General features: G+C 43.7%; 1 long non-coding RNA gene across 1 annotated transcript in view; it reads left to right on the top strand.

Moving 5' to 3' along the window:
* LOC138453565 (uncharacterized) overlaps window positions 1–18525 on the top strand; it is an 84307-nt gene extending 65782 nt beyond the window's left edge. Inside the window, exon 3 of the long non-coding RNA XR_011260471.1 lies at window positions 18451–18525. This is a non-coding gene — a long non-coding RNA (uncharacterized lncRNA). The remainder of the gene's footprint in view (window positions 1–18450) is intronic.
* The last annotated feature ends 661 nt before the right edge of the window (window positions 18526–19186 follow it).

The following is a 19186-nucleotide window of genomic DNA, read 5'->3' as shown; positions in this document are numbered from 1 at the left end:
CACCCACACAAACCCAGTGATGCTGACCCTGGGAGAATAAGGTAACGAGGAAGCTGAGAGACCAGGGAGGGATACCGAGTATAACGAAGGAGAGCATCATACTTGTCCCAGTGAGCACCTTATATTAAAGTTCGAGAAGAAGTGTGAGAATCTTTGTGAGAGTGTGCATACTCATCTCAGTGAAGACTTATTCACACAGAGAGTTAAGAATCATTATGGGGATAAGGATACACATCCTTATTAAGATGGAATAATAGAAAAAGACGAGAGTCATTACTGGAAAATTATTTCTCATCCCAGTGAAACTCAAAAGGTGGAGAAACGAGAAAATCATTACTGGAACATTCATACTCATCCCAGTAAAACTCAAGAGGTGGAGAAACGACTGAATCATTACTGGAACATTAATACTCGTCCTAGTAAAACTCAAGACATGGAGAAACTAGGGAATCATTACTGGAACATCAATACTCGTTCCAGTAAAACCCAAGAAGCAGAGAAGAGAGAGAAGTACTACTGGAACCTCCATACTCGTCCCAGTAAAACCCCAGAGGTGGAAATAGGTAAGAGTTGTTACTGGAAGCCTGATACTCACCCAGGAACAATCAAGCAGTGAAGGAGAGTGAGAAACATTTTGGGCAAATGCTCTTCGGTTCAGGAGTGCACTAGGATGTCATCATTCTCGATTATAGATCCTTCTGGGCTCCTTAGTGCACAGTATATCAAGTCTTGAAAACCTCTGTAGAGAAGGCGATACCAAAGCGTATGTGACAGTAACTCTGATGTACCACATGCGTGAGAAAACAAGTTGTTGGGCATGATTGCGTATTCCGCTTTAGCTGGTGGTAGCTAGCTTTCGGATTTAAGTTTGAGAATGCTCTAAAATCACATCGGTCTGCGATCAGGCAATTTACAACAGCCAACACAACAGGCACAACACAACAGGTGCAGTGTGCCTTCCACTATGATTTCCAGCTTGGGTAAGCACATTCCCACACATATGCAGACTTGCTCAGTCTTCTTTGTGACCAGTATTGTCAAAAACTGCAGTACAGGGTATTGTGCCTTTTCTATGATACCAGCATTTTTATAAAGCTGAGTTCCTCCTAATCTTGGCCTGCACGTGGAATGGTATTCTCTGGTGTATCACACCTCTCTGTTAAATCATCTTGTCAATGTGAAGCCTGACAAAGGTATTTTTCAATTCCTTGAGCAGTTCCTCGGGGATGCATTTGTGTACCAGAACAGGTCTAGGCATTCTCCAGCGGTGCTGATGAGCAGCATGCCTGACCCAGTTCGCAAAAAACAGCTTTTCCCCCACTCACAATCTTCATGTTGCAGTACAGCAATGAAAACTCATAGTAGTGGAGTTGGGCTGACACATCCAAAAACAAAAAGTCTTGACCTTTTTGTGTTTTGGGACAGGATTGGGATCACAATATATTTTGGATGCAGCATATTGGCAATGGTGACTGAAATCTTCACAACTTTTGAGTGGTGCATGCAGCCTGCGTTCGGATTGCTGTCGAGGGTATAACAATAGAAAACGTCCTATTCACTGCGAAAGACCTTGGCCTGAATTGCATTACCATCTTAAGCCTTGGTCATACTAGGCGCATGTTGCACAAGGCAGTCCATTCAGGGCTTGCCCATAGACATGCTGAATGCAGCAAAATAGTTAGGCTTTTCACACCAGCAACATGCATGGCTTTGAGCAGGACACCCACCAGTTGTGTGCGTCATGCTGCGACGGAACCGCAGGACTCTGGGGAGTCAGGGATTTGCTTGTTGTCTGCATTGACCACCTTCTGATCCAAAGTTTAGGAATCCATACGGGTTGTCAAGGGTTTGAAAAACTGGACGATGCATGTTCTTGTATGACTTGGACACAAATCACTTCTTATGTGCATGACCTTGGTTTAAATTTTGTTTTCTGAAAGACTTGACATGATCCGTCTATCTTCCATGTTCTGTGAACCATATTGGTAGCTGACACAAACTTTTCAGGAGTTGGGCCATCTCATTAAAGCTGTCGAGCAATTTATGTGGCATCTGACAGCTTGCTTGACAAGGATTTCATCTTTTGAAGTCTGTGAAGATGTGTAGTTGAAACAGTGCCACGAAGGCCACTCTTGTTGTTTCAAAGTGATCATCAGCGCCATTTTAGGATAATGAGAGGAACAGTTTGAGTAAATCTTCACTAACCGGTTGCAGCAGCATGTACCTTTTCACTCCTGGTTCTGCCTGCCTGGTGGCGCAAAAGTAGTTGTACATGCAACCTAACCACATCCCCAATTGCTGGTCAATCGGTGTTGAGCCATTGTCGATATATATAACACGCAGTGATGGTGTATCTGACATGGTGGAAAAGTAGCTTGTTCCTGTTGTCTTTTAGCATCAAGCCGAATTGGATGTGCCTTGGTGCAGGTGTAAAGTCACCTCATCATATGCTGTTGGGAACCTCTTAGTGAAGGTGCACACACTACATGTAAAGTGCCACATTTTGACCTGGCGATGCAGAACATGAGGGCATACAAGATGTTGCTGCTAAGCCCGCTTTGGTCTTCCACTTAAGGGCACGTGCAGGCTCTTTTTGGTTTTGGTGCATGTTGGTCGTGGTGTAACAGAACCTCTTTTTCAGAAGAGGTATAGAAGGGGTGCTGGAAACCCAAATATCTGGTTGGTAGGGCAACTGGCAACTCTGGTGGCATGAAACAGGGAAAGTACAATTTGTGAATGTAAGTGACCTTTCACCATTTAAACCAACGTTTAGGGTTTTGCATTAATTGGGCCAATTCTGAGTTGCCTTTCAAATCATGTGCTTTCAATTTGTTCTGGTGGGTAGTTCTCCTTCTTTTGCCCCTGTGCAGCCCTGTGTGTGCTTCCAGCGGCTCTGTTCCCAGAGCACAACTGCCACTAGAGAGCTCAGCCTTGCTTCTGTGAATTTGTCCCTTTAACGCCCCCCTACTGTCTCAAGAAACTTAAAAAATGCGACCTCATTGTGATTGTGACTCTCACATCATCGTTATATTTTCCCACGTGCTTTGGGTCTCATTCTAAATCAATGTGGGCTTGATTGGAGCAAACAAGTAAACCCAAATTCCCTTCGAAATAGAACCAAAATATGTTTAAAAATACAACAATGGAGGGGGTTGTGACGCAGACACGCGGCATGGCAAGATTTTTAATTTTCTTTCTATACTACAAGGAGGGCAGGCAGGGGTATTATTATTTGGGGCAATTGGGGGAGGCAGGGCACCAGAAAGGGATATTCGGCTCATTGGATTCAACCACTTCCCCACTCCATACTACCGCTCTACATGACCACCATCACACCCCTGCACCAGCACACCCCTACACCACCACACCCCCAACCACCACACCCTCAGTTAACATGACCATCCCCCATTACCACCTCACCTGCACTCTATACCTCCTCTCTACACCCCTACTCCACACTACAATGCTTCTACACCTCCACACCCATTCACCTCCCGTCCACACCACCACCACGCCTATACACCCCCAACTAACACAACCCCTACTCATGCCCACACCACTCCACCACTGTACACCATCACATCTAAACCCTCACACCACATGACCACTCCACACCACCACAACTACACCAATTTCACACCCCTACACCAACAGTCCCCTACACATCTGCACTCCAGCCACCTCACCAGCACTCTACATTGCCACTCCACACCACTACTCTATCCCCACCACTACTCTATACCACCACCACCCCAAACTACCACAACTCCACACCACCACCAATCCACTTAACGCCACCAGTCCATGCTATTATACCACTTCATCCACCCCACCACCACTACTAAACGTAAAGTGCAATAAACAACTGCAAATGGCAAAACTAGTGGCTGTAGCAATGCTTGTTGATCATGCCTTTATGACTTACCATCATAACATGTGCATCGCGTATGCAATGCGAGTGAACCGAACAGTGACACATTGGGTGCCCACTCAGTACAGCGATGTGCAGTGTCGCAAGTATAGCAGACTGTTCCACTTAGGGAAGAATACCAGAAGCAACTGCCTTTAACATAATGCAGCCTGGTGATTTTACTATTGCAATCCTTTTGTTGTTGTCGTTTAATTAACCAAATTGCCTTTGTGTTGTCAAACTAATTACAGTGATGGCTAGATTTGCATAGCAAAGATGTGGAGATTGTTCATGAAGATAAAGGGTTTTCCTCGTCCTTCTTTTTGCTCCCACTCCCTCATCATCATGCCACGAGAGTGTAAAAATGGGTTGAGTGTTTGTTATAATTTTGCACTTAAATAACAATTACAGTGCTGAGTTATGCAGAGCAGGAGTTTTAAAGGGGGCAGGCAGTGCATTACAAAGTGTCTGGTGTTTGAGGAATGTTTATATATATGCGATCTAACTTAGGTATTCCTCAATGTAACGATAATGGTTCATTAAAAATAAATGAAGACAATCCAAGATGATATGTAGAAAGTGGTATTGTTCACTGAACACTTCATTTTGGAGCACTGTAAAGCCATGGCTGGATAAGACTTCATTTTGGGCTTCTATGATGTAAGGCTACTGTCATGTTTAGAAAATGAACTATTTGACGGTCCAGCTACCAAGACACAGATCTATCCACTAACCTTTGTCAGGAGCTATGACATGAGAGTCTATCAAACGATACAAAGAGTTTGTGATGTTGATCTTTAGTAAAGACTGAAAAAAGAGCCTCCTTTGTGGGAAAGGCTATAATACTATAATGCTATAATATTGGTTACTAATTCACAAAACATATTTTCCTTTTTCAAATAGATGTGTGGCCACAAGTGTGACTGGATAAATTGTGCCTTATTCACGAAACAAAGAATCTACAGTAGGCCAAATGCGAGCGGTTGGTTACCTTGAAAAGTAAAGTAGGAAGATTGTGCAGCAAGTGCATAAGTTCAATGCATGCAGCAAAGTGGGTGGGAGAGTATTGTACCTCCATTAAAGGATAGTTCCGAGACTTTTTTTTTATTGTCCCTACGGTTCGGCCATGTGTTTTTAAGCATAACTCGGTAGATCGTAGAAAACTTTCCTATGGACCTTACCCGACTTTTCGTCCATTAACGCACTCGGAATCAGCCGCCATTTTCTGATAATCCTATCATTTCCCCCCATCGCCCTGGCTCACCTGCTTTTGCGGCACTAAATCAAATCCCCCGCCCCTGAGCCTGACATCAGCGGACGCGTACTGCCCATTTCCCAACGCCAAAGCACGTTTCGTGTCAACAATCGCTGCGCCTCAGCTAATGAAGTGTCGCCATGGAAATGGCAGGACGCCTCTTTCCTCTAAGTATAAACACACCGTTTCACAACACACAGCAGCAGATTTTCGATTCCATTACTCTCTCTGTGTTACTTTGAGTATTCTGTGACTCGTTTCTGTGCTCTGGTCAGCTACCTTCGCCGCTTCTAGGCCTTGTGAACACCTGTACCATCTCTGTAAATTATTTTACTTTCTTTACCACACAATGGCTACAATAATGCCGCATATGTACGAGCCCGAGTACACCGAGGAAGAACTACTGGAAAGGCAAGCACGCGAAAACGATGGGGATTCGGACGGCAGTTGGGAGGACCAGTCAACGGATGAAGAGCCTGGACCATGTCGCATGGACGGCGTCTCCACCTGGTGCACGTGCAATCGGTGCGAGCTAATGCCAACTGAGGAGGAGAACTGCTGCTGCCGTGAAAATTCCGGGTGCTTGGCCTACATTTCGGAAGGCGAGCCAAGTCCGCAATGCATCACCGAGCTGCCAGAGTTCAGGGAAGCCTGCCTCTCACGGACCGTGTTGAGGATGATGATGGTGCTTATGCACGAACTTCGCTGCACTGTTCGTCCGCGTAATCCGAGTAACGAGTAAGTATACTCTGGTTTTGATGTCAGTGATGCCACTACTATGTCATGGTCGTCTCCCACATATAAAATTACATCTACATATCATTCGAATGCATGTAAATTGGTTCCATATTGTGCATTTTCTAGATGGAATTTTTTTCAAAGCAGAATGACATTTTTTACCTGAATCGACAGTGATAAGAAAGTTTTGTCATTTTAATACAGTTTGCATCTTTCATTTTCACAGGTGGTACAGGCTGGTGGCCTATCGTTGCTTCACTTGGTGGCTTCACGGGAGGCTCGGACACCGCGTTCGGAGAGTAATACCTGCCTGTGCGGTACTTGCCATTAGACAACATTTCCCCAGCGACAGTGGACAATACCGCGGATTTTCCCTGGATGTGCTGCAACCGGAACTTTACAATGTGTAATGTTTATTATTTATGTTCAATTGAAATTAAGATCTAAAATAAAACCCAACATATATTTTAACAATGGTTGTTTTCATTTTTTAAATGAATCTAGTGTGTCTCCATTGAATAGTCTTCCTGTGCCTTGTCTTGTCACACCACATGTCTCCGGCCAGCATCCTCCCTCACGCTGGCCGCCCACCTTCAATCCACATAACCGTTGAACCCATATGCAGCAGACATACATATGTTATTTTGCGGGTTGGCATCAAGCCTCCCGGCCTTGCCTCCTCCCCCAAAAATACTTACCACACCACTTTGTTCAAGCGTTGGCAATAAAAGGAAGGCCGTTGGATTTTATTGATACAAAACATGGTTATAGGTAAATAATCCATATGGTTGATCATAATAAATCATCCTTTTGGGCACCAGGTACAGAGATGACCCCCTCTGGCCCGTGCCGCCTTGCCACCACAGGCCAGCCTGCTGCTGACTAACTGCCTAGGCATCCAGGGTCTCCAGGGTGAACTGCACCCATATATTCTCCTGGGAAGGTGAGGTATTTATAAACTCACACCCCTGCCTTCCATGTACTAGATCCTGCAGCCTGCCTCTTACATGCAGTTAGATGGCCTCTCCTTGGTGAGGCCCTGCGGCAAACGAGTCTTGTCTGCACGACCACCGCCCCAATCCACCCCCCGCCCTATCAAAGGCAGTTTTCACCGGGGTACTTGTGCTGGCAAGTGGAGCTGTCAGGGAGCGATAAAGGCCAAGAGGTGCCAAAGACCATGTATACTTCAAAGTGGTCTATAGAGCATGGGTTGTTGTTCCCATGTCTACCTCCAGACCCCGTGTCTCCTGCCAAGCATCCCCCCTCACGCTGGACGGCCCCCTGCAATCCACATAAGTGTGTCTCCATTCACGAGTCTTCCTGTGTCTTGTCTGCACGACCACCGCCCCAATCCACCCCCCGCCCTATCAAAGGCAGTTCGCACCGGGGTACCTGTGCTGGCAAGTGGAGCTGTCAGGGAGCGATAAAGGCCAAGAGGTGCCAAAGACCATGTACACTTCAAAGTGGTCTATAGAGCATGGGTTGTTGTTCCCATGTCTACCTCCAGACCCCGTGTCTCCTGCCAAGCATCCCCCCTCACGCTGGACGGCCCCCTGCAATTCACATAAGTGTGTCTCCATTCACGAGTCTTCCTGTGTCTTGTCTGCATGACCACCGCCCCAATCCACCCCCCGCCCTATCAAAGGCAGTTCGCACCGGGGTACTTGTGCTGGCTACTGGAGCTGTCAGGGAGCGATAAAGGCCAAGAGGTGCCAAAGACCATGTACACTTCAAAGTGGTCTATAGAGCATGGGTTGTTGTTCCCATGTCTACCTCCAGACCCCGTGTCTCCTGCCAAGCATCCCCCCTCACGCTGGACCGCCCCCTGCAATCCACATAAGTGTGTCTCCATTCACGAGTCTTCCTGTGTCTTGTCTGCACGACCACCGCCCCAATCCACCCCCCGCCCTATCAAAGGCAGTTCGCACCGGGGTACTTGTGCTGGCAAGTGGAGCTGTCAGGGAGCGATAAAGGCCAAGAGGTGCCAAAGACCATGTACACTTCAAAGTGGTCTATAGAGCATGGGTTGTTCCCATGTCTACCTCCAGACCCCGTGTCTCCTGCCAAGCATCCCCCCTTACGCTGGACGGCCCCCTGCAATCCACATAAGTGTGTCTCCATTCACGAGTCTTCCTGTGTCTTGTCTGCACGACCACCGCCCCAATCCACCCCCCGCCCTATCAAAGGCAGTTCGCACCGGGGTACTTGTGCTGGCAAGTGGAGCTGTCAGGGAGCGATAAAGGCCAAGAGGTGCCAAAGACCATGTACACTTCAAAGTGGTCTATAGAGCATGGGTTGTTGTTCCCATGTCTACCTCCAGACCCCGTGTCTCCTGCCAAGCATCCCCCCTCACGCTGGACGGCCCCCTGCAATCCACATAAGTGTGTCTCCATTCACGAGTCTTCCTGTGTCTTGTCTGCACGACCACCGCCCCAATCCACCCCCCGCCCTATCAAAGGCAGTTCGCACCGGGGTACTTGTGCTGGCAAGTGGAGCTGTCAGGGAGCGATAAAGGCCAAGAGGTGCCAAAGACCATGTACACTTCAAAGTGGTCTATAGACCATGGGTTGTTGTTCCCATGTCTACCTCCAGACCCCATGTCTCCTGCCAAGCATCCCCCCTCACGCTGGACGGCCCCCTGCCAACCGCATAATGCCACGACATATACACGTCAGTCATTCACAAACACACCCCTGTTTCGAATTCTTTATAACCCACTTCATATTTCTAATGAGCACTTCTTTGCGCTTTGCTAGTCAACCCGTGAAGGTGCTGGTTATCTGCTCTTCGTCTCTGTGAACTTCCGTGACCACTTCGAGGAAACTCGTCAGTTTGCAACCTGTGAACTGCTCCCTGTTCTACGACAAGAAACTACTCTGATCCCTGCATCTAACTGTTTGTTCGTCAAGCTAAGGCCATGTACCATAATCATTTTGCGTCCAATTTCTTTTCGTTCAAGACAGTACATGCAAGGAACTAGTCACATGTTCTGAGTTTACATTGGTATTCATAGAGAATTGTTGATCTTTACTTTTCAGAACTTTCCACAATGCCTGCCTGTTCCATTGGCGGTTGCCCTTCGAAGACCCATAATAAATCTGAAGGTACTATAATGCATGTTTTCCCTAAGACAATAGATCAGATAAGAGAATGGGTCCGATATTGCGGATATCCACCGTCTGAGCTTGAAAGTAGAGTCCTAGAAGTCTTTGCGGACAAGAGGGGTGATCGATACCGCATCTGCAGCAGGCACTTTACCTCTGACATGTACTCCACATCATTGCTAATAAAGAAGAACACACCGCGAGCGAGGCGAAAATTGCTCTCAACCGCTATTCCCACTCTATTCGTCCACATCCCTCCACTGGTGAGTCAAGTTTACGTATTTATCTCTCGGCCTTGCGGTAGTGTGTAGCATTAGCTAACAATAATTTCCCCATTTATGTATCCACTCAATATGAAGGCGGAAGATTCTCCATCCGTGTCGTTATTGCAGTCATCAGCCACTTCAAGCGCCTATCGGGTAATCTTACTTGGCTATTCTGCCACTGACTTGTTTTAGGCATGTAAATCAATAGTTTTAATTTATCGTGTAATTATTTTACCTAATGGTACACCCTTGTACTCGTCCTCTAGTCTTTGTTTTCAGTTATAATTATTGTTATCCAAAATAATGCAAGTACTGTCTTTCAGGGAGATGCTGAGGAGTCCAACGTATTGACGACTACCGTTGATGTCATTCAGATGCTCGAGGTACGTTTCCGGACAGTTCCATCGATGGAGATCATCAGATCTTGCATTCTTGTAGCGTGATTGTTACACACAATGTTTCTTTCGTTTTTAGCCATTGATATGTCCTTCTGTCGTCGCCCTCCTATGTGTCTTCTTTTTTCAATATTGTGTTCATTACTAATGAAAGTCCTATGTTTCAGGGAGTCGATGGAGCATTAGTCCAAGAAGAAGAGGGAGCATGCAGTTACGGGTCGGCGCAACAGCTTGCAGAAGTGTGCACCGCAGTTACATCGTCCCTTGATGTTCTTATGCATTTCGAGGTATGGATACTGACAGTTCGATCAAGCGAAATCATATGACGTGATTACATCCGCTATACTTCCTTCTTTATTAACTCAAGTACTATGTTTCAGGGAGATGACGGAGCTTCTTCTACAAGAACATCACCCCTAGTAGTTGATGCAGATCTCTGGGTGGTGACACTTCCAACGATTGAGCAAATCGAATCATATTTACATATCCATTATTTATTTTAGACAACTGATCATTTGTGCAGGTCTATTTAGATGAGCCGTTGACGCCTGCACAAAGTTTATGTTCTTTTTAACAAAATAGAAAACCATACTAATGCAATTACTGTGTTTCAGGGAGTTACTGAAGCATCATCTTCAATAATATCATCAATGGAAGTCTATGAGGAGCCCGAGGTATGGATCTTGACAGTTCCTTCTAACTAGATCAACAATGCGTGAATAATTGTCGTTTGAATGTTCTACACAAAGCGTTCATTCGTGTTTTGCTATTGAGATGTACGTGTGTATTGGTCCCCAAGTACATTTTGTGTTTTCGATATTATTATACATACTAATGAAAGTTCTATGTTTCAGGGAGTCGATGGAGCGTCAGTGTGTGATGGATGTGCTTATCATGAAAATATAGTCGTTGCAGCGCAAGAGGAAGTGGAGACATGCACACACGAGTCGGAGCAACAGCGTCCTGATGTTGAAGTTCGAGGCAAGAAAGTTTCAAAGAAAAGAAAGCAAAAGAAGGTTAGTGTCCTGGTCACTATATTATGTTGTTTTTCACTGTTAATAGTTCAATACTGTAAGTTGTGTTTAAACTGAACATCCCTTTTCCAATCTGTCCTCTAGTTGCGAGTGGGTGTACGAACTAGATCTACACAGACAGTGAAGCGAACTAGAGATGTTGCTTGTCAAACCTTTTGGCAGGGACTTGAGACTGGAGATGCATCGTGCCAATGGGAAGAATGTGAAGTGATTGACAACGGAGCTATACCACCACCAGCCATTGATAGTGAATGTTCTCCTGGTAGTTCGGATGCAGTCGGAGATCAATTCACAGAATCCACACCCGCAAAAACGAAGACCGCGAGAAAGTTGAAGAAATTGTTTTATTCACCCATCGCCGGAGAAGGAACAGATGTTGCAATGGAAGAGAATGAAGTGGACGACAATGAAACACCATCAATATCACTGAACATAGCGGAAGACGATATCAGAGATTCTACCTTTCATGTGAGTGACATGTCCTCAACGTTACAGGCCGAACCAGCTGGGATGCAGAGTGACAGTATAAGGAAAGAGGCCAAATTCATTGTATTCGATAGTTGTTTGATTGATATTATTATTCGGATGAAATGTGGGCATTCGGTTGGTGGGGAAGTATGTGGGGAGCCATTGATTAATGTGACTCGTGCAATTCGAGGCACTAACCTTAAAATACATGCCACCTGTACAAAATATCATCCTTTCTCATGGTCTGCACAACCCATGCTGGGGCAACTGCCAGCAGGCAATCTACTTTGTGCAGCGGCTGCACTTTTTAGTGGTTCAAGTTTTAAAAAGTTAGAGTCTTTCTTTCAGTTTGTGGGAATCCATTTCATTGCGAAAACTCAGTTCTACAAATACCAAACCGATTATTTATTTCCAGCCATTAGCGAAGCTTGGAGAATGGAAAAAATGTCTATTGATAGTACATTCGCGGGCAAACGGTTCAGGCTAGCCGGTGATGGACAGGATTTTCAGCCAAGTACTGCACCTACCACTTTCAGGACATAGAAAGTAAGAAAATTGTGAGTTCGGTGGTCGTGCAGGTGTCACAAAGTACATCCTCAGTGGCCATGGAGAAAGTTGGCTTTGTAGCATCATTGCAAGAACTACAATCGCGGGGAATGGTGATCGACCTGATAGCCACGGACAGACACGTTTCAATTGCCAAGACAATGAGAGAAGAGTACAAAAATATAAATCACCAATTTGACGTTTGGCATCTTGCAAAAACAATCAATAAAAAAATGTCGGCTGCAGGTAAAAAAAAAGATATGCAAGGTATTTCACAGTGGTCCAAGTCAATCAGCAACCATCTTTGGTGGAGCGCAAAAACATGGGGAGGGTCGTTGGAAATTCTACTGGAAAAATGGCGGTCAGTAATGCTACACTGTACCAACGTTCACCGTTGGAACACAAACCAACATTTCCACAATTGTGAACATGGCCATTTGTCCACAGAGGAGGCACGGAAGAAGAAGTGGTTGATTCCTTCATCACCCACTCACAAAGCCATTGAAAAGATTGTATTTGATAAAACTATAACAAGAGATTTGAGGGGACTCACGGAATTCTGCCATACAGGAGATTTGGAGGTGTTCCATAATATGTGCCTAAAGTACAGGCCAAAACGATTGCATTTTGGCATGGAGGGCATGATAAATCGGACTCTTCTAGCGGTCTTGGCACATAACCATAATGTTGGCCGTCAACAAAGTAGGACGACCGGAACTTTAGGGACGCTTCGCTACAATAAGGCCTTCACTAAAAGAAGTAAACAATGGGTGATCAAACCAGTGTTTGAGGATATGCAATATGAGTTTATTGAAAGACTTATTGTTGACGTCCTAGATAGGCACATACATGGAGTTGTGAACGAACCTGTGCAGGGGACAACTGCATTGCCACCCAACATTGCCTGTGTTCCATGTCCACCTAAAGAAGAGCTCATTGAGAAATACACATCACGGTTTAAATGATTGTAATTTGATTGTCTGTTCTCTCGAGTCTCCTCATGTTGCAGGCCCATTGAATATGTGTATCTATGTAATGTGTAAATAAAAGTGATTGCTCAGTGTACATGCAATGTGTCTATCCAACCTTGTTCATTTGCGCATTAAATTAAACCAAACAGTAATTTAAATCATTTTTCAAAAAATATAGAATGTCTCCGTATTTATGGTTCTCTGGGGCTGCAAATGCACGCAGACAAAATGCAAAGATGGAGTGTAAAATTCAAGTCCTGTGAGATGGCCTTACACTGAATGTAGCTAACTAGGAATGTGTGCTCGTTCAAAGTGAAGGTCAGCTGCTTTGATTTTTTGCTCGGGTGCCGGAATGGCCACGACTCAGTATAAGGTTCTATTGTTATTTGACCTTGACAGGCCGGGACCATCCCGAAAGACTTCTTTTTGGGGGTGTGGTGCAATAACGTAAACAATAATGAATATAATTTCAGAAACGAAAGCCATTTAATGTTCGTTCATTAGAAGAAATAACGTCGGCATAGAAGGAGTGGTATTTCGGGGCTGCCCTACGCACAGACACAATGGAAAATGCAAATATAATGTAAGTAACTCTTTAGATGAGTTTATACCGCAATTTAATTACTATACAGTAGCTTTAAAGACGGGTTAAGTTGTACTTGTTCGTTCTATGTGGCATATTGTTTTGTACCGCGCACTATCTTGAGGAGAACCATCTCCTTTTATGGAAGCACCTCAAAACCTTCCTCTTTGCTTCTGCTTTCTCTCTCCCTCTCCCCTGCTACAACTGGTCCACTGTCTGCGACCTCGGTCCTAGGCCCTTCCACTCTCCACCTGCACTGCCTCCCTGTCAACCCCTGCACTGGGGGACTGTCTCAGTATCCTACAGCCCCCCCTTGACGTATAATACCCAGTTGCACTGTCCTAGCTATGAAATAATTTCCCGACCTAATATATAAAATGAATAATTTTAATAAAGATCTGATGGTGAGACTAATTTCATTTTTTATGTTTTTCAAACAGGTACATCATTCATTATTGCATGTGTCACGAGTACCAGACACCGGCGGATGGGTTTTTTAACCGCCAGTTGCTTCTCCGCGTGAACAACGTTACCACCCTGACCATTTTATGGGACGATCGCCAAGTACAAGTATGCCCTTACACGGTACTAACGGCTAGATGCAACATACAGACCGTTGTGGTGGCCTAGTGCCTCGTTGTTGGAACAGCCATGCGATTATCAGTGCGACCGAAGAGCTTATTTTATCGTAAACCAACACCCTGTGTACTGCACACGAACATCGCTTGCCTCAAGACGAACTATTTTGGATCGAGAGCAAAGAAAAATGCAAATCGCTGAATATTCTCTAAACATTTGATGTCCAATAAATGTACTTTGCCAAATGTACAATCTTGCCGTTTGCTTTTAAACCACAGTTTCATATTCCGAATTGTGGCGCTGTATTGTGAGATGATCTAAGACCCTGTGTACAGCAAAGGAACATCGCGTGCCTCAAAACGAACTTTTTGGAACGTGAGCAAATAAAAATGAAAATCGCTGAATATTCTCTAAACATTTGATGTCAAATAAATGTACTTTACCAAATTTACAATCTTGCGGTTTGATTTAAAAGTACAGTTTCATATTCCCAATTGTGGCACGCTGTGTTGTGAGCTGATCTGTGTTGGTTTCCGGGTTCTGTGTGGAGTCGCGTAGAAGACGCCTGGGCGCGTTTGCCTACGCAGCTCAGTCACGTCACGGATAGAAGCGGGGAATATGAATGTTTTGATAAAGTCTGTTTCAGGGGCGGGGGATTTGATTTAGTGCCGCAAAAGCAGGTGAGCCAGGGCGATGGGGGGAAATGATAGGATTATCAGAAAATGGCGGCTGATTTCGAGTGCGTTAATGGACGAAAAGTCGGGTAAGGTCCATAGGAAAGTTTTCTACGATCTACCGAGTTATGCTTAAAAACACATGGCCGAACCGTAGGGACAATAAAAAAAAAGTCCCGGAACTATCCTTTAACAACCACATTTTATATGCAAAAGTGTTGTATCCAGCGAGTGGCCAAGGGATATGCAATGCAAAACGCAGTTAAAGCACCCCTTTTCCTCTGATGACAATTGGACCCAGTTCCATCATGGCGAAAGGCAGATATGGGACCTAGGCAAATCTATTGGGACATATAACACTTTTTAAAAAGTTTTACCCTGAACGTTTTTCACTATCCCTATGGTTTGACACCACTTTCAGTGAAAAATGTACAAATAATGTTTTTCACTTTTAGTTTTGGCTATTAGGTGGTGCTGACATTGCTACCTTTAAGTCAAAACTATTGACTTTAAAATATGAGCTTTAACAAGGATGGATTTCTGTTGTTTGGCTATGTGTCCACCCATTTAATGCTCAGTTCTAAGTAAAAATCTATATGATTTTCCTCCCATTCCTGCGCAACTACACTCAAAATGACACCCCTTTTGCACTCTTTCCTTGCATTTGTATTACGTGCTGAATTTGACAGCCATTTTTACTTCCAAAATGGGGGCCGCCATATGCTAATGTTTCTAAAAAGTGATTTGACTAGATTGAAGCTTTAAAAAATATTTACTACAGCTTTTAATGTATGTTACATATTTTAATGTATTTTGTATTAAAAGTAAACATGTTACTGTTATAGATACATTTTATTGAAAAATGTCACTGAAAATGTCCATGTACTTATTTGTGGGTGTTTTAAGCAGTACCTGATTGGATGTGCAGTTTTGTGATGTCAATAGGATGTGATTGGGTGTACAGTATGTGCTTTTATTTGGGACATATAGCCATTTTCTTTCCCTGAATCATGCAGCCAAACAGGCCTCTAAGGGCTGTTGTCATAGTTGGAAAATAAGTTTTCTACAACTCTCCTACTCTGAACTTTAAACTCTGTTTTTTAGTGACTGAAAAATGACCTTTTCCTAATTCTCACGACATAAATGTAATGAATTATGTTTGACAGTTTTTCTTGATGAATTAATATGTTTACTGTGTTCCTGATATGTCACATTGATATTTTGGTTATATCTATATGAGGGTTGTACGTGTCCAAAACCTCATTGCACTTGAATAGTGTTTATCTGTATATGTGAACTTGTGAATGTATTCATAGACTCTGCAGTTGGTATTTCTAAAAATTGTTTGACACATGATTAAAGTTATTTTTTGTGTTTGTATTTGGGTATTTATAATGTATAGCGGCGCAGATGACAACATCGATTGATAGAGAACACAGCAAATCCATACAGGACCCCCTACGTTTAAGGCTACTCTGTCTAAACAGAAAGGTCTTTAATGTTCAAAGAAACTGGAGAGGTGAACTCAGAATCCTTATTTATAATGGTAGGCAGTTCCACAATTTTGGGACAAAGACAGAAAATCTTCTATCGCCCTGTGATTTGTTACTGAATGTGGGATAACCATGAGGTGAACATCACTAGAGCGCAATTGTCTCGCAGGGTGATATGGCTGAATTAGCTTTCTCAAATACAGAGGAGCGATACCATTTACGCATTTAAAGATGATACAGGCTACCTTAAACCTAATACAATCTTCAATTGAAAGCCAATGTAGCTCACGACAAAATGGAGACACATGAACAGTTCTGCTCAGCGTGAATATCATCCTGACAGCCGTGTTCTGTGCTTTTTGAAGTCGTTGAAGTTGTTTAGATGGAACACCCATCAATTGACTGGCGCTGGTTAATGCACCCACCACAGATGCATGGTTTGCTTTAGGAATATAGGGGAGTGCTTGGCGTAGGAGTCTCAGAGCGAAATGCACCGCCTGGATATTTGCCCACACCTGAGCTTCGCTACCAATGTCCTCTTGCCATACACAACCCAGATTCTTTATCTTAGATACCTATTTTATGCTTTTCCCTAAAAGCATGGGGATAGGCAGTTTCTTAGCAATAGTCAGCACATGCTTAGGTCCAAACAGAATAATTTCAGTCTTGGCTGCTTTAAGTTGTAAGTGGTTTTTTGACATCCATCCACTTACTTCATCCAAGAACTGACCCAATCTGCTGAATGCTTCCCCAAGGTTAGCGATTCTGATAAAAATCTGGGTATCATCTGTGTAAGAGTGGAAATTCAACCAATAGCTTCTCAGTATTTCCAAAAGGGGCTGTATATACAAATTAAACAACAGTGGAGACAGGGAAGATCCCTGCAGGACTCCACAATTCAGTTTGATGGCATCCGACACCTAAACCAACCTAGTGCCAAATCAGAAACATTTCCTACTTTCTGCAGTCGTTCCAAAAGGATGCAATGGTTCACTGTGTCAAAGGCTGCAGACAAATACAACCTCACCAAAAGTGAGAGTTCCCCTTGGTCCGTGGCCCTTAACAAGTCATCCTGTACGACCAGGAGAGCAGTCTTAGTTCCGAATTTTGGTCTGAACCTTGATTGAAACTTGTCCAATAGTGATTCATGTTCAACAAATTCCTCCAGTTGGTTATTGACTACCTTTTCAAGGATTTTAGCCGGCCAGGATAACCCTGCAATGGGATGGTAATTTTGAAGGCTCTCTGCATCCAATGATGGCTTTTTGAATAGAGGAGAAACAATTGAGAGCTTTAAACTCTCCGGAACAGTCCTACTTGTTAACAACTTGTTAACAAACGTGGTCACAAAGGTAGTCAAATCCTGCACTGATCTCTTTGCTGCATAGGCTGGCAAAGTAGATAAAGTATCAATAGTGGGCTTGAGGGTCATCATAAATTGATATATATCATCTTCAACAACCGGGTGGAAATCGAAAATAGACATTGACGCCTGGGTTTGTAAATCCATTGGATTGACCACTGATTGATTATATAAAGACGCAGGTGGGCTTATAATAAACACCTGCTCAATATTGGCCTTTATACGTTAGATTTTATCAACAAAAAAGAATTCAAATGTTTTGGCCTGCACCACAGAGGAGTCAGACAATGCTGCTTTGTTATATTTTTTGGTTTTTTTTCAACAGTGGTCAATTGAACGTTTTGTGTAGTGCTGTGCAAACTCATATTTTCTGTGACCCTTCGGAAACTGCCTTGCTTGTTATTTGTGTAATAATACCCCACTTCCCAACGGGGGAGGGTTTGGGTAATTTGTGGGGTTATTTATCATATTCTGCAAATGACCGTGAAAGTAAAATCTTTTGAAAATGAAAGTAAAATTCAAAATGGAACATTTTACTTGTGTCTTTGTAAAAAAATATATTTCTGCCCTAATATAGATTTTTTTTAAATAAAAGTGTTATTCATTTATTTTTGATGCAATTTGACATTTCTCCCCCAAATTCCCCAGATCAATTCAGCACTTTTTATTTTGCTTTTACCCATTTGCATCTTTGGAAGCAGACTTTCAAATGTGCCCGTGTCCATTAGGTGTCTTCCAACTCGACTCCACCCTTTTGGTGAACTGAACCAAAATGCACCTTGGTAGACTGTTTTTCCGTTTTTTTAATGACATTGTGAAGTGGGGTTAGTTTTGCCTTCCTCTTGTTTGCATATTTTTAGTAATCTCAATGTTTGCCACTTTATTTTTAGTGTTCACTTTTTGAAGCTATATGTACAGTGAACCGAGTTTACAAAAATGTGTGCATAAGCTGTGAATCTGGCTGGCAAAGCAATAGCAGTGGCATGTGTGATGTCCTAGCACTACTTTTGTTGCAAGTATTTCGTGTGGTGGTGGTCTTCTGTCACTGTTTCTTTTGTTTTCTTTTTACAGCTCAGTTGCAATACCAAAGGACATCTCATACTTCAGGAAAGAGCGGGAGATGATCCTGAAGAAGGGGTTAAAGGTAAACAAGTTTCAATTTCTAGAACTAGATGTTGCAGTAAAGGCTTTAAGGTGTCTATATTTTTGTGAAAGTGGCTTAAAATAGTACCATGAATAAAGAAGTGAGTGTTATGTCTTAAGGGTAGGACAGCAGGATGATGTCGGTGAACTCGATCACTGTAATAAGGCACGCGCCACATCAATGCAATAAATATCAGACACAGAGCTCTTTCAATAACGACCTATTTATTCCAACACTTTACACTAACTGCCCAGCCCCTTCCTGTCACGTGTACACCTCATGTGTATGAGGTCCTAGACATAAATATAGGACAGGACACTACAGTGAGCATTCCGTTCCCTCGCTGGAAAATCTCTGTACACACACAGTGTCACTACGCAAATACCGGGCTTATGTCTAATTGTGTGTTTTCTTAAATAGTAATGCCAAGAGACTGTGCAAATGGCAGTTGCACAATAACACAACGCAACACTCGTTGTAGTTTGTAACATGACAGACCTTTCTAAAGGACTACATTTGCATTTGTCCCTAACACATTGCCATACCCAAGTGACACAGTCCCCATGGCATGGCCGTCCGGCATAGCCCAGGCATGGTGAACTTGCTAACAGGACCTACTGGGCATAGATTGTTGACCAGTGCTCCCATTACAGTACAGTCACC

This window comes from Ambystoma mexicanum, chromosome 4p (genome assembly GCF_040938575.1).
Source record: "Ambystoma mexicanum isolate Mex_15411 chromosome 4p, UKY_AmexF1_1, whole genome shotgun sequence".
Classification (NCBI taxonomy): Eukaryota; Metazoa; Chordata; class Amphibia; order Caudata; family Ambystomatidae; genus Ambystoma; species Ambystoma mexicanum.
This window is presented reverse-complemented; position numbering and strand designations above follow the sequence as displayed.